Consider the following 19269-nt stretch of genomic DNA (forward strand, 5'->3'; position numbering starts at 1 on the left):
GTGCAAAAAGTCTGGTCTCAGTTAATCCATATTCTGGGAGACTACATATGGCTGGGACAGTCTGACTTTCTGTCCTGGGCATCCTCTTGTGGTCAGCATCAGAGCAGGGTGCTGAGGCAGGCGAGCTTTTGCTTTGCCTCACTGATTTCAGATTTCCAGTTGAAGACAGTGATTCCGAGTGTCGCTCTTTTATGGCTTGAGCATATTGTAACTGCAAATGAGAGGGGATGGAGATTCATGCTCAATAATTGTCTTCATCTGAGGAGTAGAAAGCCTGAAGCATACTATTATTTGGAAGTCTTAGTTAAGACTTGATTAGAAATAAGCTAAATATGTGCAAAACTGCATCTTGCAAACTAGACTGCAGTTTTTTACATGTTTAATAGTCTCTTGGGAAAGATTTTACACACACTTTTTATCATACAGTGCTGATGTTTGTTTGCTCTGGAGGCAGATTTCTTATGTTGCATCTCTCTGGTGAATCTTTACTCTTGTGTCAATCAATTGTTCACTACTTAATTATTGACATAATTCTTTCCCTTGCTAGTTTTCCCTTACCCAGTTTTTCTTGCTGCTTTCTTTCATAACGCAGTTCCTCAGCTCCCAAGTGAAAGTACATGTTTTCTAGTTCAAGGGGATTTTTTGGGTTTGATGTTTGTTTTCCTTTTTCCCCTCTCCTACATCTGCTTATCATTTTTTCTTAATTAGAAAATGAATGTGATCAAGAGGTCCTTACTTTGCCGGCTCTGACAGTCTGAAATGCAAACTACAGCTGCAGTTAAGTGTTGATAGCTCCCAGGAGAATTCAGATTACCATGGTGATGTTTGATAACTGTGAGGAAACAATGACCAAAAGCTTCTGAAAACATTACTCTTTTAAAAATAATTATTTTGTTATTACACCAGTGTGTTACTATAGACATATTGGTTAGGTGGTTTTGTGGGGAAAGAAAGGCACGTACACAAATATAACTGTATTTTTATTTTGGTATTTTCTTGCAAACTAGGTGATATGGAATTGTGTCTCTGCAACCTTCTCTGCTCTTTTTTTTTCTGAATTTTACAGGACTTAACCTATTTACAAGATGTCTTTGCAAATGAAGTGTGTGTATGACTCCAAAATCAAAATGCAGTCTGCAGAGCATTGAAAGCCAGTCTAGTCTTTTTCTTGAGGCCACACATTTAATGACACCGGACCTGAGTTTCTGTTTGTGGTGCTGCCTCCTTATTTCTGCTTCTGTTCCACCTTCTTTGCAGCTGCATCACACAATCCTTTTCTATTTTGACAATTAATAAAGTGTGGATGAGAATTACTGTTCTATAAATGAAATGATGATGCTGCTGCTGGGACAAATGGCAATTATATTGCTGTTTAGGGGGGAAGATTGGTGAGGATTGTGAAATATGTGGAGGTCATGGGTTAGCAAGCATAGTCTCGGAAGTGATGTTCTTGCAAAGGGGTGCTTACAGCTTCCTCTGTGACCTAACAGAACCTATCAGCTGGCCAGTTTAATATGAACAATTCTTTAAGCCACTTAAAGTTGTGACCACTTCTGTGATCCACACTTAAGAATAGAAAACCACGAGACAGAGTCTCTCTCTTGTTTCTGGTGCTGGGACAGGTGGGTGCAGGCCCCCTGTGGGGGCCAGCGGGCCTGGCCCAGGCCCTGCTCAGACCAGGCCGGGCCAGGCCACAGCCATTCTGGAGCAGATGGACCCTGTTCCACCCACGGAAACCCCCCCACAGCCCTGCTGTGGGCAGCCAGAGCGGCCCGGCCCCCCCTCTCCAGTGCGGCCAAGATTCAGCTGAAGCTGCCCCACTGTCCAGCAAAGATCATGTGACCAACAGCGGTAAGTGACATTCCAGCTGCAAGGCTGAGGTGAGATTAACCCTTTTATTGCTGTGAAGAGCTGAAAACCTGAGGGAGAAGAAAGAGGAGATGCTTAGAGCTGAAATTCTGTTGTAAAGCTATGATGCATCAGAATACCCGTTGTAATTTCATGAAGGCATGGGGGGTGGAGTGTTCAACTTGTACTTGTGAGCAAAAGCACCTGCGCTGAGATAGGCAGATGCTGAAGCAGCTGTAATTTAATGAGAAATTTGAGCAGGGAGAGATGGAAGCGATGAGGACTTTTGCTCCAAATGGAAAAGGAGAAGACCTCAGTTCCTAGAGATGCTCCCAGAGATAGTCCTAGAGATGAAGATGAGGAGGACCCTTTGCTCCCAGGGAAGGAAAAGGGCCTCTGTTCTTAGAGACAAAATGCTCCCAGAGATGGGTGAAGAGAACTTTTGTTTCTGAACAGCTCAACCTTAAATTTATACCCCAGTAATTCAAGAGTGGACCCTTGAAAGCAGCTGTGGGAAAAGCTGCAAGTCATGGGAAGGGACTCACATGAGAGCAGAGAACCAATCCGGGCGGCTGTCTCGTTGTGATAATGTTTTCATAGCATGGGCAAGAGAGACTCCTCTTCCTAAATGGACTGAACAAGGTTGTTATGGAAGTGGTAAACAGACTGAACATCTCAAGGGTTGTCTTTTTACATTGTCAGTGGGAGAAGGGAGGAAGGTGGGGGGAGGAGAAGTGTTCTGAAGGTGTGGTATGATTTTTTTTTTTCTTCTTTTAGGTCTGTTAATAAACTTCTTTATAGTCTTTCAAGTTTGGTGCCTGCTTTGCATTTCTCCTAATTCTTATCTCACAGAAGGTAAACAGTAATGAGTATTTTAGACGAAACCACTACAATTCCCTGCACTGTGCTCTGTTCAGAAGCGCATTCTGTTCAAGGATATATGAGCTACCTACAAAATCTTGTGAGAGCATCAGCTCATTGGGGGTGGGATGGCTTCAGGATGGTGGCAGTGTCCTCACTGATGGTACTTAAAAAGTCATCAGAAAATAAGGACTTGTTTGTTAACAAAAAGAAATGTTAATGAGAAAATTCCCACTGCTAGGCACACATTAGTCTTGGCAATTAATTTTTTGGGTTTTCTTCTGTGAAGCAGAGGTGCTGTAATGTGAAAATGAGAAATCATTCAGAGCATTGAGGGAGCTGTGGTGGGGTAACCCTGGCTGAATGCCAGGTGCCCACCAAAGCCACTCTCAGCTGCTCTTCTCAGCTGGGCAGGGGAGAGAAAATACAGCAAAAAGTTTGTGGGTTGGAATAAAGCAGGGAGAGGTCCCTCACCAGTTACTGTCAAGACAAAATGAGCTTCATTTGGGGAAATCAGTTTATTACCAATCAAATCAGAGTAGGATAATGAGAAGTAAAAACTTAAATCCTAAGACACCTTTCCTCCTATTCCCCCCTCTTCCCAGGCTCAACATCACTCCTGATTTCTCTTCCTTCTCACCTCAGTGGTGCAGGGGGACAGGGAATGGAGGCTGAGGTCAGTCCATCATGTGTTGTCTCTGCCACCTCTTCTTCCTTGGTCGGAGAACTCCTCCCATTCTGCCCCTGCTCCAGCATAGGGTCCCTCCCACGGGAGCCAGTTCTCCATGAATTTCTCCAACATGAGTCCTTCCCATGGGCTGCGGTGAACTGCTTCAGTGTGGATCACTCCCTTGGGATGTAGTCCTTCAGGAAAAGGCTTCCCACGTGGTCACAGTCCCCTTTGAGCATCCCCCTGCTCCAGTGTAGTCTCCTCCATGGGCTGCAGGGTCACAGCTGCCTAACCATGTGCTACATCCCAGGCTGCAGGGGAACCTCCACTCTGGTGCCTGGAGCATCTCCTGCCTCTCCTTTGCCCAGCCTGGGGTGTCTGTGGAGCTGTTCTCTCACATATCCTCACTCGTCTCTTCACTGACTGCTATTGCTCCTGTACAGTAACTTTTCCCTTCTTAACTCTGTTATCCCAGAGGTGGCACTGCCATCTCTGCTGGGCTCAGCCTTGGCCAGCGGCAGATCCGTCCTGGAGCCAGCTGGTGTTGGCTTCATCAGGCATTGGTGTGGCTTCTGCAGCTTCTCACAGAAGCTGCCCCTGTAGCCCCAAAATCTGGCCATGCAATCCCAATACAGAGGTCCACAGCAACATTTTGTTCCTGATCTCTTTATTTGTTTTCTTCTTACTCCGTTGCTGTGTTACTCAGCAGCTGAGAAATGATGCAGCATGTTAAAGTACCATTCTCATTGCTTCAGCTGAACTCACCATCGAGCAGAGCTGTGCTGTAGATTTTGAGATATGCTTTCTTTGGGATTTGGTACTTTTTTTCCACTTTGTGATTTTCTTGTTGCTTTGTTTGTGTTTAACATTGCTGCAGATGGGAACATAGACCTGCAGGGAGAGCAAGTATCCTTTCAGACAGAATTCTTGGCTGGCAGACCCCTGTGACTACTGGCTGCATCATTTCTCTCCAGGTATTGGATACCTCTCCAGTCATCAGGACTGGGATGTTTCCCACCTTCTCCCCTCTGCTAGGGCAAGGGTGTTCATCAAGACAGCCTGGAAAAAAGGAAAATACCCCTAACTGTATGCCTAGGAATGCAGCTTACCTCTGGACATAGGCACTCACAAAAATTGTATATGGCAACTAGCAGGAGCACAGTTGCAGGAAGGCTGTGGTGAACTGTGGGTTGCTGGTGCTGACAGGCTGATGAAAACAAAGGAACTGTAATTCAGCTGATCCATGCAGTAAGCCATGGACATTTTGTTTCTTTTGTCCCTTGTAAACTGGAACAACTCTAATCATTGTATTGAGCCTAACAGAGGAAAAAATCTGTTTTAGAGTGGAGTTATGGTTTGTGGCCATTATAGCATGAGTCCTGCAGAGTAATTTAGGAGTAGGTAATGAGGTAGAATTTTGGATCCTTGCAGTTACAGGGGTAGACATCACTCTTGGGGGATTTTTGTGCAGCAGTGTTAACACTGTCCCTGGCTCGTTTCCATGAGCTCTGAAATGTCCTCAGTCAGAGGAGATGCAGCATTATTTCTGTGACGTCTTTCTGGACCAGCTTAGCAGAAAAGCGCTGGCTGGGTGCGCATGCTGGTTCCTCCAAGGAGGAGGCACTTCCAGGGACCCGATGGTCTGGGCTCGCGTTACTCCGGAGGCAAAAGAAAAGAGAGGGGCTTCTGGTCTGGCTTCTAACAGGTTTGTTGCCAGAAGTTTAACAACCAGAACATGGCAATAATCATAATGGCGGCGGGAGGCTTTTGCCCTCAGTTTTATAGAGAGTTTGAAAACCGCAGGGAAAGGGGAAAACAACCAATGAGTTACGAGCCAGGGGGAGGATACAATTCAACAAGAACCAATGGGGGAAAACTGGCAGGCGGGAGATGTAACAAAGAACCCATGAACAACCGAGTAAGAGAGAATTTTCCTGAACAGGGGGAGGCTAATTGGACCCAGGCGCAACTCAGGGGGATGTGGCTTAGGTCTCTGTGCCGCCCATCGACCCTCCCTCATTGTCACTGTCCTGGGTGGGGAATTCTACCCACGGGAGAGCCCTGAATTGACTGACATTCCCCTGCCCCAGCCCAGCAGTGGGCTGGGTCACCCCAACACAGTGTGTCATACACAGAGCTGTAGTATTTGGCTGCTTGATGTTTTCCTTGTAAAATGTAAATTTTTATCTAAGTTTTGGAGAGGCTTCCCAGCTGAAGAGAAGAGCAGAAACTGGGTAAGTCCTCTATGCTCAGAGAAGGTTCTGCCTCTTTTGTGCTGGTGTTGCCCCCTGGTGAAATCCTGGAAGGTAGCTGGACTCAGAAGGATGTAGAAGTAATTTGATTTTTTGACAGACATCCTGTATAGAGCTCTACATGAAGTCCAAAATAGGCTTTACCTTTGGCATTGTACAATAAGAACTGCAAAACCTCTGACTGGACAAGAGTTCGTTGCATAAAGTGAATGTATAGTTGTCATAAATTGACTGTCCTCCATAAGAACAGGCTTAACTCTGAACCTGTAGTACAATATGCAAATTCTGTACCACTTAGCAAAACAAGATATCAAGATACTGAATGATTCACTGCTACCCAAATCCATCCTGTTTTCTGTCTTGCCTGTCCTACACAATACACCTTGGTGGAGGAGGGGACTGAGTCCATGTGCTGTGCATGGGCATTGCTGGATAGAAACACAATGCGAGCATCCCCTGCCCTCTGCTGCTCTCTCAGCACACATAGGTTTGGCTCCTGTTGCTCACTCCCAGGGGTGTATTTGATCCCTTGGTCAAACTGAGAAATTCCCTTGGCAGTTCCCTCTGCTTCCTTGTTCTGTGCCATCAAGTCCTTCCTTTGCAGGAGTCTGAAGGGAGACATGCAGGCTGGTTCGGTTCAGTGCTCCTGCTTAGCTCTGCAGTCCCTCTTAGGTGAAGTCATTTTGTTGCCATCCAACTTCACAACATATGCAGGGGCTGTTGGGCACAGACTGGGTATGCCATTAGGGCAGTGCCCAGGATTCTTCCCAAGAACAGCACTTCACCCTCTGCCCATCAGGTATCTGCATTTTAGTGACCAAAATGTGGGTTTGGTGGGCCTCTGCTGATCTGCGTTGATTACCTCATCTCAGGACCATTTTTTGGCTTGATGGTTTGCAGGGGAAAAGAGGAAGGAAATTCATATAACCAGCTCAGATTTTGGCCTCCATGTCATCTGCAGATAGTCTGGATGGGTAGCAGAGGTAGTATTACTGTTATTTTCTTTGGTGCATAAATTTCTGTGATTCAAGGTCTCTTGTTTGGTATTAAAGAAACTCTGGGAACTTTAGTCCTACTGTTGTGCCAGAATGATTTTATAAAAGTTTTACAAAGGTAAATAATGCCAGTGTGATAATTATTTTATGATGATGAGTGAGAAAATTTAGCTTTTTATCTTTTAAAATTCAATCTAAAAGCTGTATTTAATTCTGTTTTTATCCAGTAAAATAACTGAAAATGGTTTTTGTTGGAACACAGATAAGGAAACACTAGTGATTAAAGATAATATTGTGGAATGTCTTGCAGGGTTCAGCGCATCAATAACCCTGACACGTAATTAAAGTAATTGAAAATGCCCTGTGTGTGTTCTCTGATAGAAGGCAGTAAAAAGATCACTGAGGTACAAAAGCTCTTGCACAATACCAGATATATTTTAAAATCAATCTCTTTTATTTTTAATCTTTTATCTGAGTCCTTTAAATATCCACAAAGCCAAAACCTGAGCCTGCATCAGTGCCGTTAGCTTTCCTGTTGAGAGAAAGCGGCTCATATTTCATTTGGCTCATTGCTCAGGTCAGCAGAAAGGACTGGATTTCAGCTGAGAAAGAGGGCCAAGGGGCTCCTCAAGGATGCTGACACCTGACAGAGCTGGGCTGAGTCTCTCTCCTTTTCCCTAACAGTTCTCTTCTTCACAGTCCAGTCTTGAACCCCCATCTCCCTTCGTTTTTTCCTTTTCTTTTTTTAACTACATATGCTTCTACTTTTCTTTCCTTTCTGTACTCATGCCACAGCTGTCTGAAATTACCCTAGGATAATAGGAAAACTTGTTATTTAGATATTTTGTAGAAGGAGGACATCATCCTGATGTAGGCTACTTATTTCCAGATGTGTCCTGGACTTCATTAACCCAGAACTCTACATTGGTAAGAATTGGGAATCTTTTGGGACCACTCTAATTTTAACAGAAGGGCCAAAACTGTATGAGACTCTGTAAATGACTTCAGGGAATACACAAGGAAAGTATTTTCCATGAAAAAGCAGCTACAAATCTGGGATTGTTTTGCCCCAAGTTCAGACTCAGCCGAGGGTTAAAGTTCTTTCTGGATTTTCTTAATCAGAAAGTGGTGAGGGCATCTGGCCTTTAAAGAAGCTTGAAATAAAATGTCACCTTTCCAGGTGAAATGTTGTCTGAAGTTCCTCACTGTGGTTTGAGTGCCAGAGCTAGAACAAGAATAGAACAGGCTGTGGCAGTTGGAAGGGGCCCACAGTGAGCCTCTAGTGCAACTACGTGGGAGAAGGCAAGAAATCAGAGGTTTCCTTCTTCTGTCCCTCCAAACTTCACAAGGCTTTTCCTCTAATACTTGACGGAATCCCAGTTTTTCTGCTAAGGACACGTTGGAATTATAGGCTTTGGAATCAGGAGTTCAAAGTAATTATACATATGTCCATACTGAACCATGATTTTATGCATGTAGTAAGCTCCAAATTTTTTTCAAATTGGAAATGCAACTTTGACAATGAGATGCTGAGATAAAAATGCAGGTAGCCAGGCTGATTTATCTCCCTGTGTCCCAGATGGACAGTGCTGCATAATCAAAATATTCTGACTGTGGTTTTCTTTCATGGTAAAATGAATGCTCTTGTAAAAATAACTTCTCAAAATTAAGAAATGTATAATGAAAGGCGTATGTTGCTGTCATGTTTTTCTGAAGGAAGATGGATGTTGCTAATAGCTTTTGTTGTATTTTATTAAAAAGTCCTTACATCGTAAGTGCTAAATTGTTCTTAGTTCTTGCACTAACAAACGATGTCCTGATGGTGACATGCTCCATCTGTACAAGTCCTTGCAAGTCAGAGAGCCTTTGGAGCAGTCCTGGGGCTCTAGAAATGCTGGGTGGGAGTGCTCGGCACATGGGGCCGTTTGGAACTGGCTCTTGGGAGAAGTTCTTGCTGGCAGCATCACTAAGTCCTGGCTCATAGGGCACAGATTTGGGATGTTCCAGTACCCATCACACTTTCATGTAACTGAGCAAGAGCAATCAGTGTTTTATTCTTGTCTCAGGAGGAAGTAATTGAGATTAGCATGACTGGCAGTTAAATGTAGGGATGAGGAAAGTGTGCTCTAGACATAGAATCCAGTGTGTTTTCCCTTAATCACTGATGAAGGCAAGCACAGGGAATAATCCATGTTTCAGTTAGTTTGGAATTGCATTTGTGAAAGTCACTTGAGTTAATTTAACACACAGTCAGTGCTGAAATACATTACTGCAACCCTTGTGGTCTGAGGGTGATTGTATTCCAAGGTGCTACCCTGGAATGATCACCAGAAGATACTAGTCCTGAGCTTCATTAAATCCTCGCTGCAGAGGTCAGGGAAACCTAAGTCAATGGAATTAAAGCATAAAATATGCTTAAATAGAGATACTTGGGTAGGATTAAAATTTAACATGTAGGATAAAATTTCAAAAAGGTATTTAAGCTTCAAAGATTCAGAGAAGGATGGGATTTGGATATATAGTCTGCTCCGTAGCTAGTGGACAACAACAGTTGTTTGCATTTGTAAACATGTAGATACCTCAGGAAAGTATCTAGTGCTTTCAGTAGGGAGCTTGTGAGCAACCTGCTTTTCTGGCCATCTTGTTTTATCTTTACAGTGAGCCTGCTATGAACTCCTCTGCTCACAAGTGAACAGTAAGCACCGAACAAAGCAGAGCCTTGTCTGAGTAAAGTGTACCAGGGGGCAGAATACCAACTGTCAAGCAGACTGAGGGATGAGATAATGAAAAGAGTGAGTTAGACAATACAATTGTGTTTGTATCTGGATTTTTCTTTTATTGGAAGTTTCATTTTTCAGTTACCAACATTAACTCCCTACACAGCTTAACCAGAAGGCAAAGATAACACAGCTGATAACGTGCTCCCAGAGGAGGCATAGAGGAACTGTACTCATGCATGCAATACCAAGCTGTTATTTCCAGCCAAATTCCAGTATGGAAAAATTAAGAGTTACAACATTTCTGAGCATGTTTGCATCAGTACAGTAAACCCCCCATAGTTTTGGTGTCAGATTGCATTGTATGTGCTCTGATGATCTTTTTATTTGCCTCCTCTCATCTGTCTCTCCTTTCATAAGAGAAGTGTGGATACCATAAAATCTGGGCTGGCCAGGCAGACAGGCAGCTTCCCCCACCCACAGCTGGTGCTTCTCTTGGCTGCTCTGTCTCCACTAACTAGTCTTTGCCAGTGTTTCGCTACCCATCTTGTTAGTTTGTTTTATTTTCGTAACACCTGACTAAAATTTCCCTTGTCCCACTTCAAAACTATTCCTTCTTGTCCTACCTACACTAAAGTTTATTCTTTTCTGTTCACCAGCTGCGTGTTCTGTAAGATCTTGCCTCGGTGTTCTTTAGTCTAGGCAACCCTAGTTCCTTCAGCATCTATTTTCAGATCATGATTTTCCAGATCTCAGATTTTGCTGTTCTCAATATCTCTCCTTAATTTAAAAACATGGACATTGTAGCCTGCTTAGAACAACACAAAGCATCTAGAGCCTTAAGAAAAAAGTATGGTTATCAAAATGCCTCTCAGTGGGCACATGACTCACTTCACATGCACAGTATGGATCATAATCCTTGGTAGATACAGGGGCTGCACGGACATCATGTGGATGCCCTGTCGGAGCAGCATTGTGGGATAACTCTTAATGCACAGCTAGAACTAGGGAAGAGATTGCCTTCCTTTGTGTTACTTCTCTGTAGCATGGGAGTGCTACTGGAATTTACACAGTTTATGGCCATTGTAAACCAACACAGAAAAATACACAGTTTGGACCTGGAGAGCCAAAGCTTCTTTGCCAGGAGATAAAGTGATTCAGATGCAAAAAGCTCTTGCTTTTGTTTGTATGTGCTCTGATTGATAAATGAGTGGGGAAGGGGAGATGCTACACTGCTTAAAGCTTAATTTAAAACCCAATGAAAGAAGCCGACCCCCCTAATTTAATCTCATGTAGAAAAGGATCATTTTCTTTCAGAGAACAAGTCCAGGTGGCAGCTTGGACAGGTCAAGTCCAGGATATCAGCACTAAGCTTTGCAGTGTAGAAGCTCCGCCAGGGACATTCATAACAATGGACTGTGTGTTGGTATATAGATGTGTGTCTGAGGGAAATCTTAGGATTTGGGGCATTGGCCTGACATTGTCAGACATACTGGAACAGAGTTGGAGCAACAGGAGTTATAGCTTTGCCTGGTTTAAAAAGCCAGGGCATTCTTTCAATGCACCCAGATAATCATCTGGGTCATCAGTGCTGTAATTGCATCTGGAATGTGTCAGAAAACCCAGCTGGAAGGATGAAGCCCTGTCCCTGATGGTGGCTCTATCAGAGTGCTACAAAATCTGCTTCTCACCCTACAGAAAATGTGGATGCATGAGAATAATAGTAGCAGGCACTGTTTGGTTTTATAGAAGTTCGCTGTTGTCTGATTCCTATGAAATCTTTATTTCACGTTGGAATAGGTTCCAAGGACAGGTTGGCTCTGGCTCAGCACTGCAGAGCTCTGGTGCTGCACTGTGATCAGCAGGTGATGCTGGCTCTGATTGGGGTGCTTTTGCTCATTTTCAGTGTTCAAGATGAAGGTGTTAAGCCATGCTGGCACCGGGAAGGTAGGATCAGCTTGACTTTGAGAACATCTGGCGGCACGTCAGTGGAACACGAAGTTCTCCTACATGAGGTCTCTTTAACAGTTGAGAACAGGATGCTTCTGAGATGCCTGTGGCCTCAAGGGCTGCACATTTCTTTAGTGACGTCCCCCTGCCCAAACAAGCACTTGGGAACCCCATCCATATGTGTGATCTGGTGCAGACCCATAAACATCAGTGGCTCCTGAGCAATTGTTTCCTGGCAGCTCTAGTGAACATCAAAATAAACCTTTGTGGACTGTTACACAGGAAAGGTAATTGGATATTTTGGAAAACTATAAACACCTCTGAGATAACTGTATGTCATTTGGTTCTGGTGTCAGTCCTTCCCTTGTGAATTTGATTTGAAAACTGTCAGCCTAAGGTGAAATGCTGGTAAATGGGGTTATAAGGGTAGAGAATTTCTCTGATTCCATGAAAGAAAATGGGGGAAAAGATGGAAATTCCTGCATGGTGAAATGTTTGAAAGAATTGCATACCAAGAGGCTAATCAGATATAATTTTTTATCCCCTGAAAGTGTCATGGTGGATGCCAGAGAAAGCTGTAAGAAATCTGTTGTCCAGATGCATTTGTTTCCTATGGCTAAATGTAAAACTACGATTGACAGCCGGTGCCTGGAAATGAGCCTGCAAATGTAGAAACCCATACAATTATCACAGAGACAGAAGTCTCCTACACACACCCTGAGAAGCCTTCTACCCACACGCCCCGGAAGTGTGTGAGACTTCTTCCCAGAGCCTGGACGCAGATTCCGCGGTTACTTTCCTGGGAATTGAGGGAAAGGATTTCGATGTGTCCTCCACCAGGAACTGGATGGTAAGAAACATTGGATCCTAAGTTATACTCTTTCTTAGCTAGCTGTAAAATTAATAGGTACCTTTAACCCTACGTGTATAATACTAGTATTCCCTTTTGTCTTATTCCTGTGTAGCAATAGTCTGTTATAAGTCTTATGTCTGTTAGTTTTGTCTCAAATAAATAATTCATTCTATAATAGACTGAATCAGCCATTATTAAAGAACTTACAAATGAGAGTGGGTCTTGGGGTGCTGGCCACCTCAATAACGTGACTGCCTGCTGCCAGAGACCTGGGCAAAAAGCAGGGGTTTATTTAAACCCACATCATCCATTCATACCACCACAGCTTCCAGACTTGCTGTCACAGCACAGAGCAGTGAGTTCCAATAACATGATTGCTTCCCTGAATTAACAATAAGCACTTGGACAAAGAGCTGGCTTCATTTGGGAAAATCCCTGTTGGCTTCAAAAGCTGGGAGTGTGGCTGAATTAGGAACTGTGGGATTGAGCAAGTTGCTCCGTATGGGTTTGGACTGTGGATTTATAGTTCATATGCAGAACAGAGACTGAACATTTTTATTGCAGACCAACCTGTCTGTGTCTGTATGTGTGGGTGTGAGAGAAGGAAAAGGCAAGCTTCAAGGAAAGAAAATACCATTTTCTCAACAAGATGTAAAAGGAAATTAGCCACACTCTACCATCTAGCTGCTCCATTTTCATAAGTCAGTGATAATAATAAGTTGCACAGGGAAAATTAGACCATGGAGAGACTAATAAGGAATAAAAAAGCATGACTGGAAAATTAGACTGGGACCCCATGATCAGTCCATTGGATAAAATGTCATGTGCCTAAATGAAAGCATGTTTTCTAAACTATATTTCTATCTTATGGGGTAGAAATGAAAAATCTCAAAGTTGTGATAAGGCAAGAAAAGGTAAGTATGAATCAGCCAAATCAGGCCAGTGTGCTCTCTCTTGGTATATTGCAAAAATAATGAAAGAAATGCAGAGTATTTGGGACCTTCAAATTTCTATTTTAGAATTTTCGAAACAATGTTGACCTTTCTGGACCACGTTCTTTTCCCTCCTCTTTTTCTATACTTTTTTCCTTCCCCATGTCGTCTTCTCTGCAGTCCTCTCTTTGCTCCTTCAGCAAGCTCTGAAGACTCCTTCAGTCACAGCCCTCAACCAGCTCATGTTGGGCTCCATCCTCTGCAAGGCACGGAAGAGGATTTCTCCTGGGACAAGCAGGCAGCCAGCTCCATGACTGGGTGCTACCTTTTCTCCTTGCCTTCTCCAGACTCAGCTGGCAGAACTATAGACTCCCAGTGCCACAGAGCTGCTTCCGCTTCAGGATCAGCAGGAGGCTGAGGCTGTCACCAGCCCGCCTTGTGTCTATCCTTTTGATTACTCCAGCAGGACACATGCAGCCCTACTTCCAAAAGCTACGCTAATGATCCTTTTGGATCTTGAGAACTGCATTTTGCCCCTTTGATCTTTCATCCCAAACCTCTCAAGTTCTACTGCCTCCTTTAAGTGCATGCACTGGCAGCGTGGCTGGTAAATGGCTCTGGGATAAGTCCGTCCTGCTGTCCTTGGGATTCCTCTGTGGCAGGAAGGTTTCCTCCAGATGGGTGTTCTCCCAGAACTGATCTCCACTTTTTCAGAGTTATACTTGCTGCTCACTTCCATTCCTCAGTGCCTCAATCTTGCATATATACTAATATCTTCTGTAATTGAAGAATTCATGGCTTTACCTGTGATGTGAGGAAGTCCAGTAGAGCTGCCATCTGTGCCTGCTGTCAGCTGGTTCCGCTGTTTTCTCCCTTCCTTTTCCCATTCTTCATCATATGCCCCCAAGGCAGATTGTTTATAAATCAGATCCTTAAGGCTTGTATTTTGGGAGCTGAAAGAAGGTCCCTGTAACCCCTAAGTACTTTTCCACTTTTTTTTTTCCATGCAGCTGACACTACTTACTGCTATTAGCTGATCTTAAACAGACAGTGAGATCCAATTGGTTGCTCCAATAGTTCTGTTTTCTTCAAAGACTTTGTTCTTCTCCAAGACCAGCATTTACAATTCCCATCTATGTAGATCAAGAGATGTGTTTTATCTAGAAGAATGTTCTTCCTAGGCCTCTGGACTCTGAGGGTAGTCTGCACTGAAGGCAGGCAGGAAGATGAGGAAAGAGTAGCAACCATAGCTGGTGTTACATGAATATACCTGCTTTCAGAGTAAACTAGAACTGCAACAACTTAAGGTAAAGGCAGGTCATAGTGATTCCTTGGCAACAAGGCAAAATTCCAAAACACTGCTTCTGAGTGAGATTTTTGTGAAATTAATTTCCAATTTCTGCAGTGATTGGATTTCAGTTCACAGCATTTTTTGATCTGCAGGCTGCTGAGTAACTTTGCATATATCATATTTTACTGTACCTTACAAATGGTACCCTTTGACATAAATTATTTGAATAGTGGTTAATTCCACTTGAAAGCAATGGGGATTTCACTGTTATCTTTCACATGTGGCAGTAAGGTTCTGTAAAGCACTTTTTTCACTCAATTACTTGAGCTAAATGTCCAATAAATAATGCAGACTTCCAGGCTAAGCATGAGCTAGAGATGGAGTTTTCAGTTAACAGAACAACTTTCCTGCTTTTCTCAAGAAGAAACAGCAATGGGAAAGTTGTTTGAAATATGATGGTGGAAAACACAGAATGCATTGTTATTAATAATACCTCTAGCAACTTTTACCGGATCTGTGGTACTTTTGCTTATAATAAAATAGACCAATCAATACCTTGAAGTTCAGTACTGTGAGAGAACTGATTGAGCTTGATTCATGTGTAATCAACTAAGACAAAATTGATGTACTTGGATCTGTACAAGCTATTTATAAGTCAGGGTGAACAAGGAATAGCTTGACCATAGTGCTAGAGTTTGGAACTGTATGCTTTCCCTTCTTCATATGGAGAAAGAGACAGCAAAATTGAGGAAGCCTGTAGAATCTGGTTGTAGGAAACAGGATAGAGGAGATGCCATTGATGGGAAGCCTTGGAAGCACACTAAAGGAGATGGGAAGACTCAGGGACTGTATGTCATGACCAAGGGTTACTTTTGACGTTTTTTAATTGCTGATGTGTAGCCATTGTCTATTGATGTAGCAGTTTATAGGGAAGTGAAGGGTAAAAACAGGGTTGGTCTTCTACCGAGTGAGTGTGTGGAGTCCCTCTGGAAGCATGAGTAGCAGAACAAACATCAAATTAAGTCTCATGAAGGTTTCCTAAAGGTGCAAAAGTCCTGCCTCTGCAGCCCTGTGTTCGCAAGGCTGCTGTATAATCTCTCTGTGTATGTCTATGATGAGTGTGTGTTTTCCTTATATATATATAAAAGGAGAGAATGTACTCTTTGGGACTAAAAACTTAATGTTTCAGGTGTTGGCATTTCTTTGAAAAGGAAATCAGTAACCTAGTCCTGTATATATTTGATGCAGTGGAATGCTCTCTGAGCAGAACAGCCACAATAATTTAGAAATTGGCTGATTTATTCAGAATTTTCAGCCTCTTTGCACCAACAGTGAGTTTTCTATCTTCCCGTTCGTAGCTTTTACTCCGGATTTTTTAGTGTTTTCTCCATGCTTCTGCTTATTATTATGTATAAGCCCCAGCGAAAGTTCATCAAACAAAATCCAAGGGACTTAACTCTTTTACCCTTATCGCTTGTGCAGTCAGGGAGGTTTTATATTGATCCAGCTGCCTCCACTTTCTCATTCTGCATATACTGAATGGAGAACACCTGTTCCCTTCTTCCCCCCCAACCCTTCCATGAGGAAAAAGGGCAGGAAACAGGGGTTACATGAGAATGGAGAAGCTGCCCAATCTGCTGGGTGAGGCAGGAGAAAAATCTCCACCAAAGACTCTCTGCAGTAGTACTGAGCCTGGGCTGAGATGGAAACACGTTAAGTTCTCATTTGCAGCCTGTGGAAGTCTTTTCACCAGTTTGGGGGTTCGAGGGTGCTACTCTGGACCTGCTGCTGCAGAATGGAATTGACTGTGGTTCCTTTCCTGGAATGAATTCCTCAGGCTGTTCAGTTACTCAAGCACAGTGTGGCTGTTTGCCCCGAGGCACCTCACCTGTGTCCTGTTTGCAGCAAGCATTCCTTTCCCCTTCGGAGGATCAGATATACTTGGCTGCCAGGATCATCATACAGGGAAGGGTGTTTTCATCCTACAATGTAACTAGTAAACCAAGTTTGAAAAAGCAATAATCTCATTATTAATAAACTAATAGATTTACATCTTGGTGCAAAATGTAATCTTCATTGTGTAAGGACTAAAAAAATGTTTAAATTTTTCTGGAAGAGAGAAGGTGGGAATGTGGTGGTAAAACAGCTTAGTCAGAAGATGGATGAGGTGACAGTAGCTTGATATTGATCTCTGTCCTTGAATTAGATAGGCACTGGCGGATAAAACATCCCTATTTTTCTAGGTGTCATCACGTATTTCCAAAATATCCTACTTACCTGCTGGCTGCTCAGCCTTGGGAGCAAGGCTTGTTCTGCCACTCAATGAGGCCTCTTTATTGGGCAGTAGAATGGAGATGTTAAACGAACAAATGCAGCAGTGTGAGGCTACAGCCAACTAAAAGGCTCTGTTTGACTTATCAAGTATGAGTTTCCATTTCAGGGAAAATGTGCTTTTTCAGATGACACTGTCTCAGCATTAAATACCACAGGTACCAATGATGCAGAAACCACACACATTTGTGGCAATCTGATACATCTATTCTGAGAAAATTTGCACAAAACGTGAATGTAAGTGCAGCTCCTGGGCCAAAAGAGGGAAGGAGGAGGAAGACGCCCAATCTCACTGGCATTTCTCATACAACTCTTTGCCAGAACTTGGCCCCTTGGGTGCCAGCTATGCCTGCCAAAGGTGTCCCTAAGCTCTGGCCTCCCAGCCCTGGAGCAGGGTGAGAGGCTGCAGAGCCTCTGTACCAAATTCAGTACCCCAACTCTCAGGGTGAAGGAAAATTCAAAAAACCCTGTCCAGGAAAAAAATGATGCCTCCATGTAATGTGTTTGAAAGATCTTCAGTGACACTGTTACCTAGGTAGTACAGCAAGTAAATTAGCAACATTGCTGTAAGACAACCTGATAAATGAGACCCTACTTACAATTCTAATGGTTGTAAATATGAATGCAAAGGAAATTAATTCTTTAGGATGTCTCTCTCTATTTCCTAGAAATCAATAATACATGGCCTGTCATGGAAAGCATTTATCTGTGTTTGATCTTGCCTCCCCTCAAAAATGGTTCTGCATCTGCAGACAGGAATTTAAGTGTGAACAAGAGTTTGCACACATGGGTCACTGTTCAGCAGATCCTTTATCTTACTGTTCTATCACTAAAGTAAAGTTGCCTTAATTTACAGATAGCATTTTGAAGTGCTAACTTGCTGGTCACAGCAAGAGAAAGTCTGAATCTTCTGTAATTTCTCATCTTTTTTGCCTTTTAAGAAATGCTGTTTCCGATTAGCATGATTTATGTCAATGAAGTTAGTGATTAGATTAACTTGGGTGGTTGGAAGGCTCTTAAAAGTACAGGACCTTCATGAATTCTAATCATTGTCTACACTCAGAATATCCTTTATATTCAATAGCACACTTGATAGGTAGTTTGTTTTCTGTATCAGCATGGAAAGATTGCATGCCTTCATTCCCTGTGGTATATACAATCTCCCCTTTAATGTACCCTTGTCCACTGGAAACAACAGGGTGCTATTCAGTGCTGGGGCATTGGTTCCTCAGCAATGTCTTGTAAGGAGCTTCAATGGGATCTCAGTGGATGGTACCTCATCACTAGTGACAGAAAATCACTGCCAGAAGGTTGCCAGGTATTTTGCTAAAAAAACCCCCACCTTCCTTTGATTCCTTAATGTGTCTTGATACCAAAAGACCTCATAAAATCACTAAGTTTATATTTAAGTATTGTTACATTTTTCATTTGTTGGTAGGCACAGAGGGTAAAACGTATCAAATTTGGCAATCTTATTTTAATGTTTTTTCTTCAGTTGTTTTAAATGCTAACTCTTGACTAAGGAAAGAGCAGCTCCTTACAAGTCTAGGCAGAATGGAGGTGTAGCAGTAACTTAGTATTTTCTTTCAATTTTTGTGCAAACCTTTAAATGGGTTTTCACTGCTCCCTGTGTGAATGCTCCCGAAAGTTTATTCCCAGTAGCATTGACACCGTTATTACCTTTCATTATTTATGGGGAGATAGTTATTGCTTTTCCAGTTACGAAATGAAGGTGAGTTCAAAGCACAACAGTTTGGTTTCTTCTGTTTCAAAGACATTCTCAGGTAACTTTTTAAATGCAAATTGCACAGTCTGTGCAGATATAAAACTTGGCAGTGATGTTCTGCAGCAGTAGTGAACAGAAACTTCCCTTCCTTGGAAGCTTGTGATAAAAACTCCCCAGAAAACAGATCAATATCTACATTCCCGGCTTTCTCTTGTATTGCTAGATGTTGTGTTAAGAGTGAAAATTACTTGAGAAACTGAACATTTCAAAATGTGCAACCTAGCATTTTATACCTGGAAATCCATTTTTAGACAATTATATTAATAAATGACCCCTTACTTTTGCCTTTACTGCTCTTTTTTCTAATTATGCTGCACATGGAAGTTTGGTCTTCTTTACTTCTTGGATTGCCACAGGTGACACGTTACAAAGATGAATATTCTCTCCAAGGGAAATCCTTTAGTTTAGTTTCCTCTGCATGTCTCTGTATGTCAACAAACTGTCTGGGAAATCCACTGTGCTTTCCTTTCCAGTTTGCTAATTGTTTGCATGACCAAATTCCTTTTTCTGGGCAAGAACTTTCTCAGTGGGAGTCTACTCTCCTACCTCCTGCCAGGTAGAAGTGATATATTTTTATTCTTCTATAATTATTTACACTAGCACATGCATTGCAGTTTGCTGGAAATCTCTCTGGTAGGGCCATGGCTTTGCCCCACCCCAGAGGCATTCCAGCTGGTGTTCCTTAAATGGCTCTTCTTCAAATTCCAGAGGTTTTTTGTGGTTTTGACATATATTCTTTCTTAATTTTTCTTTGAAAGACCAAGACATTCACTTGCATTGTTT

This window comes from Corvus kubaryi, unplaced genomic scaffold (genome assembly GCF_017639235.1).
Source record: "Corvus kubaryi isolate FWS band 111438036 unplaced genomic scaffold, C.kubaryi_AGA036_p1.0 126, whole genome shotgun sequence".
Classification (NCBI taxonomy): Eukaryota; Metazoa; Chordata; class Aves; order Passeriformes; family Corvidae; genus Corvus; species Corvus kubaryi.